The 20162-nt window shown below is 37.0% G+C and overlaps 1 protein-coding gene across 1 annotated transcript in view; it reads right to left on the reverse strand.

Annotated features, from left to right (window-relative positions):
• Nucleotides 1–16398, reverse strand: part of LOC131435589 (clavesin-2) — a 39289-nt gene extending 22891 nt beyond the window's left edge. The window contains exon 1 of the mRNA XM_058603636.1: nucleotides 15985–16398. The gene's annotated coding sequence lies outside the window, so the exon portion shown is untranslated. The remainder of the gene's footprint in view (nucleotides 1–15984) is intronic.
• Between the last annotated feature and the right edge of the window lie 3764 nt (nucleotides 16399–20162).

The following is a 20162-nucleotide window of genomic DNA, read 5'->3' on the forward strand; positions in this document are numbered from 1 at the left end:
AATAAAATGGCGGATAGGCGGTATTTCCGCGAAAGTGTTGCATTTTTGATGGCCGGAAACATAAGTCAAGTAAATCTTGACCAATTGATTCAAAAATTTTGAATATAATATTCTCGATAGTTATCTCCACAGAGGTACGTAGGGGTTTTTGAAAATTGTGAATATATTTTTTATGAACAATTTTGTGATGAAAAATTGCGGTTTTATCACAGACTAACAAACAGGACACTCAAATTAGATTCTTCAATCATTTTAACGGTCATTTCGAATATTCCTTTAGTTGGGACAGTACTCACATGTGTCATGATATCAAAAACATCCTGTCTGTCATCTAGACTGTGTTTATTTTTTACATTTACCAACAGAGTTGTCATTCATACATAATCACCTGTAATGTATTGATTTGTATACGTCCATGCGAATTTCATACAGGATACAGATTTAATACATATTGCCAAAACTATATACATAATTTTGCCTACTTCTCATCTTCCAACGCAATACAAAATTGAACCCGTTTTGTTACAATATTTACTTGCTTCTGGTCTGCCGCCACTTAATTTCGGGTGAAAACTACAAACACCATAAGAAATAGTCTAGATGAACACAAGGGGTGTACAGATAGTAAATAGTTCGCGCAGTACAATATAGGTGGAACTAGTGCATCACGAAAAATAATTTTTATAAGAATTTACTCATACTGTCATTTCTGTTAGTCTGTGTTTTTATTTTCAAAGGGCTGCCATTTAACAGAAAATTAATTAATTGAATAACCCCTACGTACCTCTGTAGAGAGAACTATCGAGAATATTCTGTAAAATTTTTAAATCGATTGGTCAAGATTTACTTTACTTAAGTTTCCGTTTAAGTTCAAAATGCAACACTTTCGCGGAAATGCCGCCAAGCCGCCATTTTATTTTCTAATTTTTAAAACTGATCATTTTTAAATATACATATTAAAAAGTGGTTTATACAAAATTCCCAAAATAATTCCCCAAAAAAGTCCTTCTCTTCTTTTTTCTACAGTGATGTAACCCCTTAAAGTGTTCGGAGAACGTATGTCGGCAGCCAAGCATCGGGAGGAAACATCAGGAGGAGATCGATCATTGGAAGTTGCAAAAACGTCGAAAAGAGTAATCAACTGTTTCAAGTGAAACCTCATGGCGTTAAGCAAAACAGAATTCGATCACGAAAACTGTACATGAAACTGCTAATAAAAGTTAACAGTGTTGTATTGCAGATTGCTTCCAGAGGTGAACTTTTGACACAGTTTCTTAACCACACTTGTTTTGCACAAACATAGTTGCCAAAAAAAATTCAAAGAAAAAATTTTGTCTTTTCTTTGGTAACCCTACTTACGAATTTAACAACGAGCAGAAAAAAAATCAAAGAAGAAAACAAAACCATATCTCGGTTGATATTTCAAAAGGCCGTAAGAGCAAGTGACAATTTCACTATGTTTACTTTCTCTTCTATTAATCACCAATCAGTTTCCACGTTTATCACTCCACAATTTGTGTAAAATGATACCTGAAATCTTCTGACTTTCGAACAGAATTTAAAAACACAAGAAAGCCGTCATCAAAACGTCACAATAATCGAAAAAGAAACTGTCCCTTGCTCTTCCGGCCATTTGAAAAATTAACCGAGATATGATTGTGTTGTCGTTTACAGACGTCATAGTTCTGTCAGTACAGAGCAGTTGCAATTATGATCACACTTTTGATTCAGCACACTTTCATACTGTGCAGTTCGTTTTGGTGTGAACTGCAGCGTTACCAGGTCATTTTTCCAAAAATCTGAATTCGGCGCACAAATCTATCTGTACCATATCGGTATCAGAATCTATTTTATATAAGTCCAGAAAAATGTCAGTAAAGCATGCTCATTTTGATGAGAAAAAAAAGGTTCCCCAACCTTTTCTCATGTCTATCCTAGCTAGAAACCAAAATCTGTATTTATCTGTTTGATCCGTGAATGTTAAAAATCTGAGTTGCAAAGAGCATCCAGGTGGTCGAAGTGAACCCTTCCAACACGTCAGATCTGTACTCAATAGAGATAATATTTGATCATCGTCAAGTAGAACCCTAAGAAAACGAGAAAGTCAGTGGTCAACTAGATGCAGATCAAGACAAACTGCAGAAAAATCACCATGGAAACTGTTCAAAACATGATGGAAGGAGTCAAACGAAATGCTAGCCAATTCGCATTCGATTTGAATTTTCAAAATGAAAGATTACGAGTTACAAGACAACTTGAGTTCATGACGATCTTACGTCGCAACAAGAGAAATTAAAGTGAGGCTCTTGATGATTTCAAAATGACACTGTAATAATCAAAGGAGAAGTCATAGTCGTATCGTCGAGTACCGTTTCGATAAATCATTTAGCAGTAAACATAGATAATTCTTCGGTGTATCGGATGGGAAAATTTTTGCTATCCGATCTCGCTGCCACTCGATCGGATCTAACTAACGGTACTACATTTTGATACGAAACATGACCTTTGGTTTAAACAGACTTCCCAGTAGATTCGTAAGTGTACAGAACAATTGCAAGACTAGTGCTTTAGACTCTAAGAATCCTTCCCAGTCAGGATTCGAACAAGCGACATCTGACTTGTTAGACTTATATCCGGAACCGCCGACTCGAGGAGAGGCAAATGAGCATGAGGTTAAAATCTCTATACTCAAAATAAAGGAAAATGCTCCTGTAACTAAAGGGTGATTTTTTATGAGCTATGGGATTTGATTTTCTAAAACAACTCTAAAAATTTGAGAAAAATGAAGATGATTTCACGTGTTGGCCTTGGTTCCACTTTAGGTGGCCCAGCATATCGGCCGGTATTTCAAGAATCATGTCACCGACCCATAATCCACATCAAACAGTGACTTTTTGAGGATGTCTTGGTAGCTCTTGTAATATTCTAGCTGGTTTTCACTACATATGCGGCAATTTTGCTTTAACCCATTCAACCAGAAATAAGCTTCGTAGCTGAACACAATTTATCGATAAAAAAGTGGAACTTCCTCCTACTTTACCAGCACCCAGTAATGATTAAAATATAGACCAAACGGCGATTCATGATTAAATTTCTAGATCAAATTGAACAAGCTTGACAATGACACGATTCACGCGTGATCTGTTAAAAACAATGTTGCCAGAAAGATACCATAAAAAAATCTCCCTTTATATCATTTTCAACTGTAAATTAATTTGAAATGTTATCGATCGCACTACAATATTATTTGCATGTAAAAGCATCTAAGGAGGGCCGGATATTGCCAGGAGAAAAATTTCAACAATCCAAAACCCGAAAAGTGATTCCTGTAATATAGAAATACTGATTTGAAAACTCCATGGACGGATCAGCCAATAATGTTAACCAAAATATTTGCCAATGATTACGAACTGATACCCAAAGTCTCCGCAGTTCCAATAAGTAAATATGTAATTACTCTAAGCACCTAAGTGCAGACCACTCGAAGCTTCTAACATCTAAGCTTGACAGCTTAATTTCCATCGGACCGCCCTCATACGTTGCATGTGGCTGACGAAACTCCAAGCGAATCACCGCCGGACTCAAGAACGGTAAATAATATATATGTAATTACTACTTAGAATGTTGAGAGATGTGAAATGCTCCTGCCCGGATCAAAGTAAATATAAATAAATCTCGTTGACAACCCATAGCAATCAGCACGACTTGTTTTTTTCGCTACAACTTTTCAAATGCCGGCAGTAATGTTGATCGTTCGTTCATGGAAGATGAATACATTTCCTTGTTTTATTACAGAACCGGTTTCATTGCAGTCCGAATGATATCTGACAAATGATTGCTGCAGTTACGAGACGATTTTCCTTGTTTAGGATTCTTACTATGAATTAATACGTTGAACGAAGTTAGGAAACAGTTAGCTTTATTGTATTGATCAAAGTTGCACTTTTTCATTACATGAAGAAAGATACAGTTTTATAGTGAAAAATATCATCCATCGAAGTGAACTAAAACAATTAAGCAAATTTGAGTAATGCCCCCAGATTGTTTGTCGATTGTTTTTTTTCGGTCATGGAATCTTAAAGCATTTAAAGATTTATCATGATGATCTGTTATACTGTAGCAGAAGTGCCATTCCGAATAACGAACGAGAAAACAAAAACGAGAGACACATGTTTGGCAACAGTTTTGAAAATTGTTGTAGATAGGAATAAGCTATTCGGACCCGTCACGCCAACCGCTTACTATGCTATTACTAGTTGACCACTTGTCGATTTCTGCTTGAAGCAAAATTGTTGCGACACATGTGACTAATGATGGATACGCCGCTTGCTAATGATTCTCACGATTAGTCCATGGCTGTTAACGATTTTTATTTTAAACTTTAGCAGTTTTCTTCCTAACGAAGGGCTTTTAAAGGTCTGCGTTTGTAAACAATACAAGGTTTTGATATTATCTTTGGTTGCGCGAAAACCAAAATTTGTCATACTATAATTATATTGCATAACACAATATTTATTACACAACAGGATTACAAAACGCATTTTTGCATTGAAAACCCTTTACAAAACACTAAGTTATAACGGAAAAAAGGATCGGAAACAGATCTTGACAACGGATGGTCAACTCAAGCCCTTTGGTCACATTGATGCTGAAGGTCCAAGAAGTATAACTCAAGGAACGAAACTCCAAAGAATGCTCCATCCATTTCCATAAAATTGGATTCTATTGAAAGATATAATCTGAAGGATAAATCAGATATTTTATTGTCCATTTTAGGGCCGTGGACGATTTTGTGAATTGTTTTAACTTCCGGTTAAAATTTCACTGTCGATCTGTTATTTTGTCATTGTCAAAAATAGCCCTGCTCGAAAGCATGGTTATTTTTGACAACTCGATAGTTATTTTCCGACCCATTAAAAAAATATTGCGAAAAAATTCTAATTTCCGACCTTTAGTGAAAATTTCTTCTTCATACTAAATTTCTTTTCATACTTTCAGTCTAGCAAAGTACCCCCATAAAAAATCCAATACATTGTCAAACGAAGTAAGTTTATCTCGAAGTTCTTCTTACGTTCACTATATTACAATTTTTATATCACTTGATATCATTTTATTTTCAGTGCAAAATAAACCCAAACAACTTTCCATCCGTCAAACTTTGAAATGGGCCACAGTTTTAGGTAAATTTAACTACTCAACAAAACAGAACTTGGCTCGACTGTCAAATTTTAACTAAAAGTTTCAAGAAGGTAAATTCTAATCGGCTAATTTGTAAAATGTTTCGCTCCTCAATACGAAAATAATTCTCAAACTAAACGACGAAACGTATGCGACAAAATTAGCATAAGCTCTGATACCAGAAAAAAAATCGCGATCAAACTGCGTTGGTGTAGTCTGTTGACTTTGAAAACAGGTTTTTCAAAATACCGTTCAACTCGAAATTACCAACGCAGCAAGCCGATCGTCGAGATACAGCAGAGCTTAGGCGCGCTGTCAGCTTCCAGAAACACGTGGCAAGAAAACTTCTGCGCGATGACGACAATATCACGCACCGTCCGGTTTAAAAGAGCTTCGTGCAATCATATAATGGCAACTATAAAACATCGACGATTGTTACCCACCAGCATCTCGATTAGATTCAGCCTCGGTCACACAATCTTGATCCGCTGGCTGATCCGATGAACTGCATTAATTACGACACCACATTATGAATAAGGTTTTTTTTGCTTCGGAACCAAGCTGACCTTGACACACCGGAATGGTAAAAGTACGTGTGTTTGGCTTGGCGTTCCAAGAAAGCTTGCCGTTGACAGCTGTCGTGAGTTACTTTGCGATTGTACCTGTCGGGCTGACAGCTTTTGGCTGTCAATTTAATCCCATCCCATCAGCAAAAAAAAAAGTACAAGAAATTCAGCAAATACTCGTCTCTAGTGTTAGAACTCTAGAATTCAAATAAAATAAATGACGTTTCGTCATTAGCATCTCAGTTTCCTATTTGGCATATATTACCACTCAGAATAATCACTCATTAAACTTGTTTTCCCGTAGTTACGGATAAAGTTTCTCTGCCGAACAGACCGCAGGCTCATTACATTTCCGCGGTTCGATTGACGTTCTAAGTGAGTTCTAAGGAATAGAACAAATAAATATGGTAAACAAGTTTGTGTAAATTGACTACCGGTATTCATCCGGCATTCTGATGAATAAATACTTCTTCGTTCTTCCTGACTGTGAGGTTGCAAATGTTTCTTATACTTGGTGATATGGCTGCCCAGTGCCCTAAACACGCAATAACATTTTCAAACGTGCAAATGTTGATTTTTCGGATGAATGATATGATTGCGTTTTTTGTTGTTAATTATATTGCGAAGTTACACGTAGTTTTGCACCTAAATTTCCTTTGCTGTATATTCTACTTATCTTAAATACTCCAATGAAAAATATGCTAGTAAAGAGTGATATTTCGCTGGTATCTTTTTGGCAACACTGTTTTTGACAGATCACGCGTGAATCGTGTCTTGTGTTATGATCAAACTTATGCAGTTTGGTCTATAATATAATCATGATTCGTCGTTTGGTCTATAATTTAATCATGAATGGGCACTGGCAAAGTTGGAGGAAGATTTTGTTCAGCAACGAAGCTCATTTCTGGTTGAATGGATACGCAAAATTGCCGCATCTGGAGAAATTGGAAACACGCCAGAAGTATTGCAAGAGCTACCAATGCATCCCAAAAAAGTCACTGTTTGGTGTGGGTTATGGGTCGGTGGCATTATTCGTGAAATACCGGCCGATATGTTGGAGAGAGTGTGCCAAAATTGGACCTTGCGCATGGGACATCTAAAGCGGAGCTGCAGCCAACATTTGCTTGAAATCATCTTGAAACAGTAAATTATATTAATAGTTCTATCGATTCCAATAAAAATTTAATCAATTTTTTGTGTTTTTTTTGAAATTCTTTACCTCACCCTTTATTAAAGGTCAAATGCGTCTATGAATAACACTCAAAGGTCAAATGCCATTCGTTTCTTCCAACGACGTTGTCTTGGGCAACATAACTGAATGTAATGCGACTTTTCTACTAGAACTGTTATTTCGAAAACCTGTTTTAATCGACATAGTAAAGTCACAATACCATTCTCATATAACTCATGTTTTCATTAATATTACTGAAAGGTTCTTCAAAAAACTTCTTTGAATGTCGAATAAGAACAAAAAAAATTGTTTGGACATACATTAGCATAACCTTTTCAACAGTTTTGACCCAAGTTAATAGGAATTCTTCGTTTTTTTGCATTTTCATCCTAAATGACGGTTTAAAATTTTAAACATATCTCACCTTTCGTTCCGGAGCAGGAAGTAAGTCAAAGATAAAAAGCAGTCTTTTTTATAGACGTTGACCCTTTTTTTTGAGACTAAGTTTGTGGAATTCTACTCAGCTGTTTCAGAGAAAATGAAGAGAATTCAATTTTCGAGTTTTCGACCACTAATTCCGGTACTAGCGAATCTGGGAGCTAGGAACTAGTATAGCTGAATTCGGTTCGTTTGGCCAGCAACTAGTATAACCAATAAATTGAAACAGTTTGGAACAAAATTTAGAAGAATTTTTACGTTTTTTGCATTATTGCTCTATATGACAGGTTGCAATTTCATACACATACTAAAATTCTACATTAACTTATAAAAACATAATACTTTTCATTTAAATCTGAGTTTGCGAGGATCGGTGTGGTCGATTCTGAGAAATTGAAGTGATTTCCAGTTTCGAGCACTTTTCCGGTATACTCAAAGTCAAACTAAAGTTGCACATCAACTAACTATACCTGCCTAATCGAAGAATTATACGGGTATTTGAATGTATTTGGCTTGATTTTCCCGTGTCATGTATAAAAACACGCTCATGAAAAGGAAATTTCCATACTTATCAACTTGTATGAAGCCATAAGACCTTTCATTTGAATCTAAGTTTGGGTAAATCGGTTCAGCCATCTCCGAGAAAAGTGAGTGACAATATTTGTCACACACATACATATACACACAGACATTTGCTCAGTTCGTTGAGCTGGGTCGAATGGTATATTAAATTCCGCCCTCCGGGCCTTGGTTGAAATGTCGGTTTTCACAGTGATTGTATAGCCTTTCTTTATGAGAAAAGCGAAAAGGAATTACTCGTCAGTGGCAAATCGGTACCGACACCACTCGGCCTAGATGGTTGTTCGAATAAAGCAGATGACATTTAAGACCAAAAATTTATCGCAAATGAGACAAAGATGCAAAATTAAGCGATGACATATCAAATATCTACACGGCATTAAAAATAGTTGCAATCTGTAGTTCAAGCTTTTCAGCCTGTACAAACGACGAATCAGAAGTCTGAAATTTATAACTAGTGCATTATTTTTGTCGTGAATACGACTTACTTTACTATGGTGCGCCTTTTCAAAATTTACCCTCTGAGAGAGTGATAAGTTTTTGATCGTGAATATCCCTTGTTGTATATAACGAATCAACATAATTTTTGATACATGCCATCGGAAATATGATCACAATTTTATGATAAAATTTTTAGTTGTGTGACATAATCTCAAATAATTCAAAATTAAACTTTTCTGAAATGTTTGGTATAAACGAGTATCAAAGAGGATAATTCATAAGGCGCGTTTGCCTTTCTCATATTTTTAAAGCTCATAGCTCAGTGATCTGTGACACGATTTATATAATCTAACTACCAATAGAATCTAAATTTTTCAACTTAAATGTGTATAGCAACAGCATTGAAGTATTTCAAAAGCACACTATTGTAAAAACCTGTCTCATTTGACCCATGTCAACACCAGCCAGTTAGAACGTGTTCTGAGGCAGAGAACAAAATATCTGCTGCTGTACAACATATTGTTCGAGAAAAATGTTCCGAATAGTGCTTAATACCGTAGTGAGTTCCACAATTTGGTCCTTCTGAAAGGCAGGAATGAATCCCGTACAGTATCCTGATAGTTTCTTTCAATGAAAAATTCTATATGCTGCTATTTTTTATAGCCGTTAGGACCGCCCATTAGTGAAAAAGGTACAAACGAAATCACGTAAAAAGAAACCTCTTAACACAAATTTTATTAGTTTGGATTCTATCGTCAGTGCAAATCTAGATTATTAGATAGATTGATAAGATTTGTGCACTTTTCGCTGTGTAAAATTCACAGTAATCGAGATCAAATGAAGCCTTCTTTGTTTCTGCGAAAAATGTGAAAAAAGGGAATGCTTGCATAATTCATACAATTAGTCAACTAATTTATATTCGGAAGTGTTAAGGAACATGTCAGTTGTTTTCGTATTCACGACATCCAGTTATATCTTTGACATTACCCACCCGCATTTTTTTTTTTGCTTGGATATTTTTGAATTGCTTATTCCCTATCTATACACTTGGAAACGTGACACAAACTTTTTTTGCTATTATTATTATCATTATTAAATGATACCAAATTTAATTTTCATTGAATCATATGCTGAATTTTAATCAATTATTAGAGGTTAATTGATGCAGGTCTATGAACTTTTATTTTATGCCATCCTAGAGAGCTTTTACAGTCAATCCACAAACTTTTTCTTGGTTTTATACACTTTCTAAACATTTCATTTGCATTCTTAAGTTTCTAGTTGGTCTTTCTGAGATTCCACATCATCATGACCTAAGAAGTATCGATAGTACGTTATTCAAAACAGTTTGGAAACAGTTCTTTAAAACAAAATGCATCGAATTAGTTTCATACCATTCCAGCACATTAAGAATAGTGTTATGAAGCTAAATTCACCAACAATAGAGTTTTGATTGTGCTCCACTAAAACCGACCGATATTTTCGGATGCATTTAGTCTTGTTAGTTCCACCATTGATGATAGTTGCTGTAATAAACATTTCACTTCTCTGGCCAAATGAGACATTTTGAATCGAATTTCGGTATTCTATTGGAACCTATATCGAATTTATCTGCCCTGGAGTAAAACTTCTGTCCTGCTTTTGTTTATTTCGTCATCACACAGCAATTGTATCAACATCTCCGTGTACTGCTTTCTAGGACGAGACTTGGCATCAGTTTGCTGCAGTTCGTCCCGGCTAAACTTTTCTTGACCTCCTGGACAAAACTACGTTTTCACAGCATGCAAATAATACATTTTAAAAAGGATTTGAACAAAATTTGGTTAGTTTCCATTTTTTAGTGGAGCAAAAAACAATTTAATGTTTTTACATTCAAATTTTGGTTCCAAATATGTGCAGAAAACAAAATGAAAAATTACTGAATATTTACTTAACAAAATGTTTAGGTTATCCATATGTTCTGTTAACATATCGGAAAACGCATAAGACAAGTACTTTCAATAATTTTCCAGAGAATTGAGTTGAATGCGTCATCAAACGCAGACACAATATTAACTTTTACATTTAAATAACCCTTGCAATACTCTCTCATCATAGAGTAAATTTTCATAATTTCCTTTGCCCATTAAGTCGAATACAGTAGTTTAAAAAACCGTTTAAGTATTTTTAAATGCAAAGATCGGATAAAAACATTGAGAGCAAAAACCGGACACGAATTTTGCAATGTAAGAATCGTTTAAAAACATCGTGTTTTCAAGAACCGGATAAAAAACTTTGAAAGCTAAAACCGGACAAAAAAATAACCGATTCTTTTAAACGAATGTTTTATCCGGTTTTTTGCAGTCAAATGTTCTCCGAACGCAGCATAGATCTGGTTGCCAGAAACAGTTGGTAAAAAACTTTGAATGCAAAACCGGATAAAAACATTTGTTTTGGAAGAACCGGTTAAGTTTTTGTCCGGGTTTTGCATTCAAGTCCAATTCTTGTAAAAAATGTGTTTGGCTCTTGCATTGTAACATCCGAGTCCGGTTTGTACTCTCAATTTTTATATTCGGTTTTTGCATTTAAAAATTCTGAAACGGATTTTGCAAACTAAGTTGCCCTTTTCCGATTTTTGCATTCAGCCGTTCAAATGAGTAGCTGAAAGCAAAAATCGGTTATCTCAATACGGGAAACCCGTTAATGAATTTTTTTAATGCAAAAAAAAACAGATAAAAACACTAAGTTCAAATACCAGACACGAATTTTGTAATCCAAAAATCGTTAAAATACACGTATTCTGCAAACAAAAACAAGAAAAAACTATGGATGCTAAAAACTGGTTAAAAACTTAGCCGGTTCCTCTAAAATATTCTCTCACATTCTTAATTTTTGCCAGCTACCGCTACGGACTAAGCATGGTTTACTTGTTTATTTCAGCGAAAAATATATTTGACTATTAAAAACGGATAAAAATAGTTGTTTCTAACGAACCGGCTAAACTTACAGTCTGTACCACAAGAACGTGGTCACGATTACTCGCGATCAGTAAAGTGGAATGGTGTGATTATTTTTTTAACACAGAGATCAGTAATGTTTTTCATGTAATGCGAGAATAGATCAGCTGACTATTGTTTAGAATTCGATCTAAGCATTTCTCCAAAATAAGTACCACGTACGTTTCGCGCTTCGAAGCGGTTTTCTGTGCTCGCACCCGAAAGGTCCCTAAATGACTCAAGCTGCCGCGGCGAAATACTTGCAAAATCGAAACAGTTTGTGAGTAAGTGGGTGAATCGTTTTAAAGAGGTTAAAATGTCGACGACTTTCCAAATCGGTGTATTGTCGGAAAAAGACGAAACAGTGATTTGTGACCTGTTTTTGAAGAATCCGACATCAACTTTGCGCGAGGTGCTTCAAAATTGACCAAAAAAGGATTAAATATATCGTACGGAAGTGTTCGCAGACATTTGATCGCAAATAATTTGAAATTTCGAAGTATGTTACTTTGCAAAACCGATGTTGAGTGAAAAATATGTGCAAAAACGTCTTGAATGGGCAAAGGAGCAAAATGGCGTTGTGACCTTGGATTGTTCCTCTCAGTCGCCCGATGTCAATCCGATTGAGAACGTTCGGGTTCAAATGAAAATGAAGCTTGGGCAGACCCGACCACACAGTTTGAAGCAGCTTGTTCGCCGAATTAACAGAATTTGGAGGTCGTTTTCAGAAGAATACGCGAAAAATCTCGCTCAAAGTATGCCTCGAAGGTGTCAAGCCATTATTAACGTTGAAGGGGATCGGACTTGCTATAGATGTACTTGAATGAAAGATTTTGATCTAATAAAACAATATTTAAAAGTATTTTCGTGTCTTTTCATTTTCTCACAACAGTGACCACGCTCTTATGTAACAGACTGTATATCCGGTTTTTGTATTTAACCTTCTTTCGTCCAGTACTTGCAAAACCAAAGTGTTTTTGATCGATTTTGGCCTTGCAAAATCATTGTCTGCTTTTGCACACAGTGTTTTCATCCGAGGTTTGGATTCAAAAGTTTTTATCCGATGTTTGGCCTCAAAGGTTTTCTAAACTTATCTGATTTATACATTTATTCACTATTAAGAATCAAATGAGAATCCATTTATTCGTGTTAGTAATTTGTGTATTATCTACTATTTTAGTGAGTTTTCTATCGAACTGTCTCCAATACAAAAAATGCCGGTAGTAAGAATACCTGTACTTACAATGGGTAGAAATAATATCAATTGATAACATTTTAGTTGATATTCACCGAACGTACATGAAGGGTATAAGACACAATATTCAAAGATCTTCGATTTGTGTTTTAGTCTTTGTTAAGACATAGAGCCGTCTTGAACTAGTTTTAAATATGACCAGTATCTAACGGGAAAAGCAGATTGGAAAATCGACTTGCGAATGCAACTATCTAATGAAAACCGCGAAAATGTTACCGCAGAGACGGGACACGAGCTCGCAGCTAACTTCTGAACGGGGAAATTTGAATTACCAATAAAACTACCATGCCAATAAAAACACATGAAGAGATATCCCAATTCATTGAAAGAACCAAGCATGTTTCGCTGTACTTGGCCACCACGGCATTCACTTGTGTTATATCTAAGGAAACAATTTCATGTGGACCCGATAGGTAGCGAAAGGAAGAAATGAGTATGTGTTCTGTTGAATTTGTTTCCGTAGATATAGGACTGTAAAAGTGAATGCCGTAGTAACCAAGTACAAATAAGCACGCTTGGGTTCCGTCTAATTAATAGGACTTTCTTTTCATGTGTTTTCATATGCAGGATAGTTTAATTGGTAAAACAATTTCCCCGGTTCAAAGTTAGCTACGGGTTCGAGTCATGCACTCGCATGTCAATTTTCCAATCTGTTTTTTCCGTTAGATACTGATCATATTTAAAACTAGCACAAGGCGGCTCTACGTCTTAACGAAGACTAAAACACAAATCTTTAAAATACAATGCTTTACTAACTCGAGAAAGAATGCATTGTTTAATCAAAAATCCCAATCGTTTTGTGACTAATGTCACAAAATAGTAACAAACCGAAAGAGTAGACACAGAGGTATTTGTCATTATTTCGGAATGCATTCGGAAGGAAATTATTTTCTTCAGAACCGATTTAGTTTATTCCCCTAACCGCTCCGAAAAAGTAATTTTTAGCTTATTGATAATGCTTATTTGTGGCTAGAGTGTTTTCAGAATTCAGAAGCTAGAAGAATTTTCGGTGAATTTTTCATTGCCAATATTATTGCTTTTTGGTTACAATTCAAGAGTCCAACGATAAAAGGGCCTAGCAGTTCGTGCTCACAACAACAGAAACAAAGACAATACAGTATAGTGAACAATAGACTGTACGAAATGGGCAAATACGATTTAACAAAGCCTGAAACTTGACCTACAAGACCAAAATCAATTTGTATTGATTTCAAGCGCTGCAAAGTTAGACCAGCAGCTAATGAAATTGAAATCTTACTTAAGGAACGAATGCATCTAGACGCTAATAATGTAAGTGAAATTCAATCCAACAAGGCGTCTAACTGTGTGTACATTATGTTCAAACGTGAGAGAGATGCAATTGCATTCGCTTCGGTTAACAACGAGGTGCATAGTGTTGATCATGACAATGTTAAATATAAAATCCCTGTGTACATGGTGGACAATGCAATAGAAGTACGCGTGCATGACCTTCTCCCGCAGACCAGCGATGGGTTCGTTCAGGAAAACATGTCGCAGTACGGTGAAGTTCTTTCCATCGAAAGGGAAGTATGGCGGATTTTTTTTCCGGAATGGCGTGCGAGTGGTACGTATGCAACTACGTAAAGCAATTCCATCTTACATCGTTTGTGGTCAAGATGGAATACATCCGTGTAAAACGCTGATTACGTATGAAAATCAACTGGTTACATGTCAGTTCTGTGAACAACCTGCACACTAGGCAAACCTTGCACTAAAACTGCGAAAACAAACAAAAACAAAGACAACCGCTCAACAACGGAAACTAGTGAATGCAGTGCTCCTGTTTCAAAAACACCTTCACCATCTAACCAACCAGCAACTGCAACCAATGTACAACAAGGCGCTTCTACAGTAACTAGCAACGAGATTAAGACTTCGAATAACAAGGAAAACGAAAAGGAGACGGAAACCAACAATACCACCGATGCGTCAAAGAACGACAAGACGAGCCACGAACAAAGTGCCCCTCAATCCTCGCAGGAGGGAAATGGAAGCTCCTCTCCCCCTAGAAAAAGGGTGACAACGAGATCGAATACAAACAAATTTTTATTTAAAAAATCGGCTCAACCGGCCACGTAAAGCTTGTACGCAAATAGGCCTGAATAAAAATATATTTTAAATAAAAAAAGAGCCTAGCTGCAAATGAGAGGGAAATGGAAGCTTGATTATTAAGGAGCCATTACTACAACTGTTTGAATATAATAAATCCAATATAAATCGAAAGCTTGTAATTTTAACATGAAAGCTTCGCGAAGAGTAAGGCGTCAAATATAAATATAGAAAAAGTAAACAAAGAGAAACTGTCATTTGCAGTTAGGCCCTTTTGTCGTGGGACTGTCGAATTGGATTAAGACTGTTCTATATTTTTCATTAATCTATTTTCAAGTAAATGTAAAACCTAACCTTTGAGTTTAATAGTAGAATCTGATCAATCATTCATCGATGTTTGGTGAAAAATTCCATAAATTTCAAATTCAATTTGTAATTTAAATAATTTTTTCTACATGAAATATTCAGTCCGATTTAAATTTCGTTAGACGTATTTTTTTATATTTTTTCGGAAGTATTCTGTGAGATGCAGTTTTTGTTTGGTGTCATTCTGTATAAAATCCTATTTTCGTTTCTATCCAATCCTTGACATTTCTTGTGCATCTTAACAAAAATGCTAATCCCATGCCGCTTTTGAATATTCATTAATAGAATATTAAATTTTTAAAACTGACCGGGATGTGAATCCCCTATGAGGCAGTAATACGAACCCAGCTGGAATAATTTTAGAAACTAGTTTTTATTTTCAACTTAATCGATAAAGAGCTATCTGAATGACGACGTTATTTCTTCTGACAGTGTTGCCAGTTTTATTTTTATATTTAAGAATGTTCAAGAACACCTTTTATTTTTTTTTTCAGATTATACGATTGAGCAACCAGTGTTTGAATACCGTTAAGTGTTATTTTTTTGTTAACAACCGGAATTTGGTCAAACCTAGTTACAGTGGCAACGCACTCTACACGAGGGAATGCTGTGCGCTGGTGAGACGAGGAAAATTTGCGAGTGGTTCACATCACCCAGAGGCCTACAGCAGGTAGCCAAACCGGGTTAGAAGGTGCGCAGTTATGGTGTGCTTTCCACTTCTAGGATCCCTGGTGCATGACTGCAGCAATGCACTAGTAGCGTAGCACTGCAAACCATTTCACAACGAGTTGGGGATTGCGCAAAAAGTTACCACTTTGCAGAACTAGACGTAGATTGGCGGGTTCCTCGCTTGCGGTACACCCCGTTTGACTGATGGTCAGTTTTGAAAATAGAAACTTGTTTTTTGGCCACGAAATTCTGCGAACCGATGATATTTTCGCTTACCTTACAGGTGTTGCTTGTGATGGAATGTTACTACTCAATCTTTTTGGTTTTAGAAAGATTGATAATTCTGTTCAGTAGCGCAAGTTTAATCCTCCCGATAACGACAAACAGTTGCAATCTTACAGAGTATCTGAAACACTATTTCACAATGTGCTGTATATCGATCGGAAAGCACAACTGTTCACTTATGGACAGAACAACAACAACAAACTTCCGTTTCTATTTCTTTGTTCCGAGCTTTCCTACTGGCAGTTACTGACTTGAGTCGAAACACCCGCGCAACTTTGATGATTAACAACAGTCTACTTAGATAGGGAATGGCCAAACCAGCAGCGAACTACGCGCGACGGACCGCGAAGCAGAACTGAACAACGCGGGGATCAACAGCCAGCAGGCAAGCAACCCTCTCTCCCAGTATCGCATGGCTACCAACGAGAAAGGCTTACCGTGCCCGTGGCCGTTGTATAGACTTTGATTTGAACTCACCAGCAGGCATCCAATACGATCCGATACGTCATAGGTGCGACTCTAAACGGCTACTACGATGTCGGTTCGAATGATACCGATTGCTACAACATGAACAGTAAAGGCCACTGCTAGGCGGCATCAGGCTGTTCCACATCGTTGGAAGGAGGCAGACTTTTGCAGCATTAGCATAACGAAAGCAAAACTATTTGCGCTTTTTTTAATGTTTCGTGATTCCTAGTGCAGCTAGTTGTTACTGGAAGAACTGATTGCTGTTTTGCTGTTCTGCGGTGTTTCGATGGAACTTGTTCGGTTTTAGTTGCAACAAAAACATTACACCTAAGGATATTATGACAGACAACTGGTGCATGAATGCACTGCTACTTACCCAAGAGATGCCGTGGTATTCCACTTTCGCGTCTTACTTCCAGAAACGCGGTTCCGTAACGCGGTTTTGTTCGTGCTTCAGGTGTTGGATAAACATACGGTCGGTTCTTGTGATGCAGAACCAGAAGCTTTCGCATAATCTAGAATTACCGGTCAATGATTTGAGCTAGAATCACAAATGTTATTCATGTTATCGTTTTTATTTGTAGTTTTTCTTTGCATCCATTCTTTGACAAAAAATACTGGAGCATATCGAAGTGTTGAAGGTTCCTAATTTTACTTACTTACGAGGTATTCAAACATGCAAGTACTCAAACAACGATGGGCTCATTAGGCCAGTTTCTCAAACCCGGTCTCAACTTTCGAGGACAATGAATGTTAATCGTTGAGAAAACGTCTATGAAATTTCCTGCTGCATATACATAGTCGGATGTGCTTCAATCAGGGTCAAGAACATTATCATTTGTTGATTGAAAAATTGGCATGTGAGTATTCAACAGTGCGTGAAACTGTTACATATGGATGATTAGCTAGACTTTTCCGTGCAGTGGTGTCTTTATGCGCTATACTACAGACCTCTAGCGCTATTACAAATTGTTTTTGCACCTTCTGGTAGTGGAAATATCCTTAGATTCGGGAAATTCCTATGCATGAATTTTCCTCGTTGAAGTTTTTCAGCTATAGAGTAATACACGTTACGAACGTTGCTTCGAAGATCCATAGTAATATATATCAGTCGACTCAGCTCGTCGAAATCGGAAAATGATTTTTAACATATATTTTTACCGCTCAATTTTCTCGGAGATAGCTGAACCTATTCGCGCAAGCTCGTTTGAAAGCTACTATTGGACCATTGATAAAGTTCGAAAATCAAATGGCTGTCGCTTCTGGTTCCGGAGATATGATAGTATATATGACGAAAACCGCGTTGTTTTTTTTTTACCGAAAAGCCAATTCCTACAAGTCTAGGCTCCTCCTTGAAAGTTACTATTGATTTTTGGATGAAACTCGAAAATCAAATGGTTTTCAATTCCGGTTTTGAAGATATAATAGTACAAGTGACGTAACCAGGCCCGTACCCACGACTTCGTTTCGGGAAGGGCCCAAAACAAACTATCTTATTGATGATCTTGCTTATGTATCTAATTCTCGGTACGCTGTCAATAACTTTGTAGATCCTAAAGTATTAGTTATGGGTTGCCTAATAGTCAAGTTTTAAGTTGTCATTATTCTTTATTGGAAATTGATAAAGTGTTAAAGGGTAGGTGATAAATTGGTGAAAGGGTAAGAGATTATAAAATAAATCAAATTATTCTTGACATATAGTTACTCAAAGTGGATGGTACTGTGAGGGATTGCAGCAAAAATCTCTTAGTGTTAAAGGGTAAGTGACAAATTAGTGAAAGGGCAAGAGGTTATAAAATAAGTACAGGTGTGTAATGTCAGAGACATAACTGGATATCGTGAATACGAATAAAACTGGCACTCTTTCTTTATACTTCCGAATATCAATTAGTTGACCGATTGTGTTAATTGTGCAAGTTTTGCCCTTTTACACTACTAGAATTTGAAACGATACACCCAAAATACAGTACAGATTAGTTACATCAAACATTCTGCAACACAAATATTACAAAATAACCAGTATAGTCTTTATGATAAAATATTGGTGGTTTTGGAAAGAACCTCTTATGAAGGCGTGCGTGAAGGGCCAAATTGTATAATTTTCTAAGATATTAAACACTGATTGGATATAAACGATTTTGAACACTGTTGCGAATTTAGAACTGTGAAAATTGCAAAAAAAAACTGATCATATTATCTTAGATTAGCACTGCACTGCTAATTTTAATTTTTGATTTACAAAGAAGCAATCTTTATAGTTCTTTAGGTAACATTTAAAGCCATTAAAATGGCTGATTTTGCATAATGCTCCACATTTTTGTCCATTTCCCGTTGTATGCAAACGGCCACCAACAGGATGATGTAATTCGACCTTCGAAGGGAAACTGGCTCTGCGGCCTGAGCGTTTGAGGTTTGGTACCACGCAAAAGGTCTGCTTTCATTGACGACTGCTCCACCTGACGACTGAAGTCCAAATGAGAGCACGACCTAAGCGTTTGAGGTTTGGTACCACGCAAAAGGTCTGCTTTCATTGACGACTGCTCCACCAGACGGTTGAAGTCCAAATGAGAGCACGACCTGAGCGTTTGAGGTTTGGTACCACGCAAAAGGTCTGCTTTCATTGACGACTGCTCCACCTGACGATTGAAGTCCAAATGAGAGCACGACCTAAGCGTTTGAGGCTTTATACCACGCAAAAGGTCTGCTTTCATTGACGACTGCTCCACCTGACGGTTGAAGTCCAAATGAGAGCACGACCTGAGCATTTGAGGTTTTTAACGGGAGCGGGTCATATTGCCGAAAGTCGTTTCGCCGAATGCCATTTCGCCGAAAGTCGTTTCGCCGAATGCCATTTCGCCGAAAGTCGTTTCGCCGAAAAGGTCATTTCGCCGAAAGGGTCATCTCGCCGAAAGGGTCATTTCGCCGTAAGGGTCATATCTCCTGCATGTTATGTCTCTTGTATAACTGATGTGGCGCAATCACATAACCGAAGCCAAAATGGCTCGGCGGCACAAAGCACAAAGTGGCGTAGACGCATTAGTATTTTTTCAATTTCACTTAATAAACGGAAAATACCACCTACATTTCAGGACGATTTCAGGATTTGGCGAAATGACCCTTTCGGCGAAATGGCTTTCGGCGAAGTGACCCATTCGGCGAAATGGCATTCGGCGAAACGGCTTTCGGCGAAATGACCCTGATCCGTTTTTAACCACGCACTCTCCGAAGCTGCTAGTCCAACGACGTCTGCTCCCGTCCAACGCACAAGAAGACATGATCGATTTTTGACCACGGTTCCCCTTTTATACGCAGTCAGTTGAAGATATGTGCCTGACTACCTCAAAATCGTCGTCCTTGCGCGAAAAAGCCAAACCAAAGTGAAGAGTTTTCCGCGTTGTTTTCAAAGTTTGAGGAAACTTAATTTTTGAGTTGTTTGTGGTTATCTCACACTGTTCAAAATATTATCCTCAATTCCTGATCATATTTTTGATGAAATGGTGAAAGAATTATGTTGCTACCGTTAATACAAGTCGAGATATTCACGATTAAGTTCTGCCCATTCTTTCATATGGCTAATTTTGAAAAGGCACCCCATAGTAAAGTAAATTGTCCAGATTCGACTTCTCGCTTTGGAATATTATAGTGATAAGTGTTGAAACCATCAATTTGAAGAGAAAATGAGTACCTTAAAACAATTCAGT

Source organism: Malaya genurostris, chromosome 3 (assembly GCF_030247185.1).
Source record: "Malaya genurostris strain Urasoe2022 chromosome 3, Malgen_1.1, whole genome shotgun sequence".
Classification (NCBI taxonomy): Eukaryota; Metazoa; Arthropoda; class Insecta; order Diptera; family Culicidae; genus Malaya; species Malaya genurostris.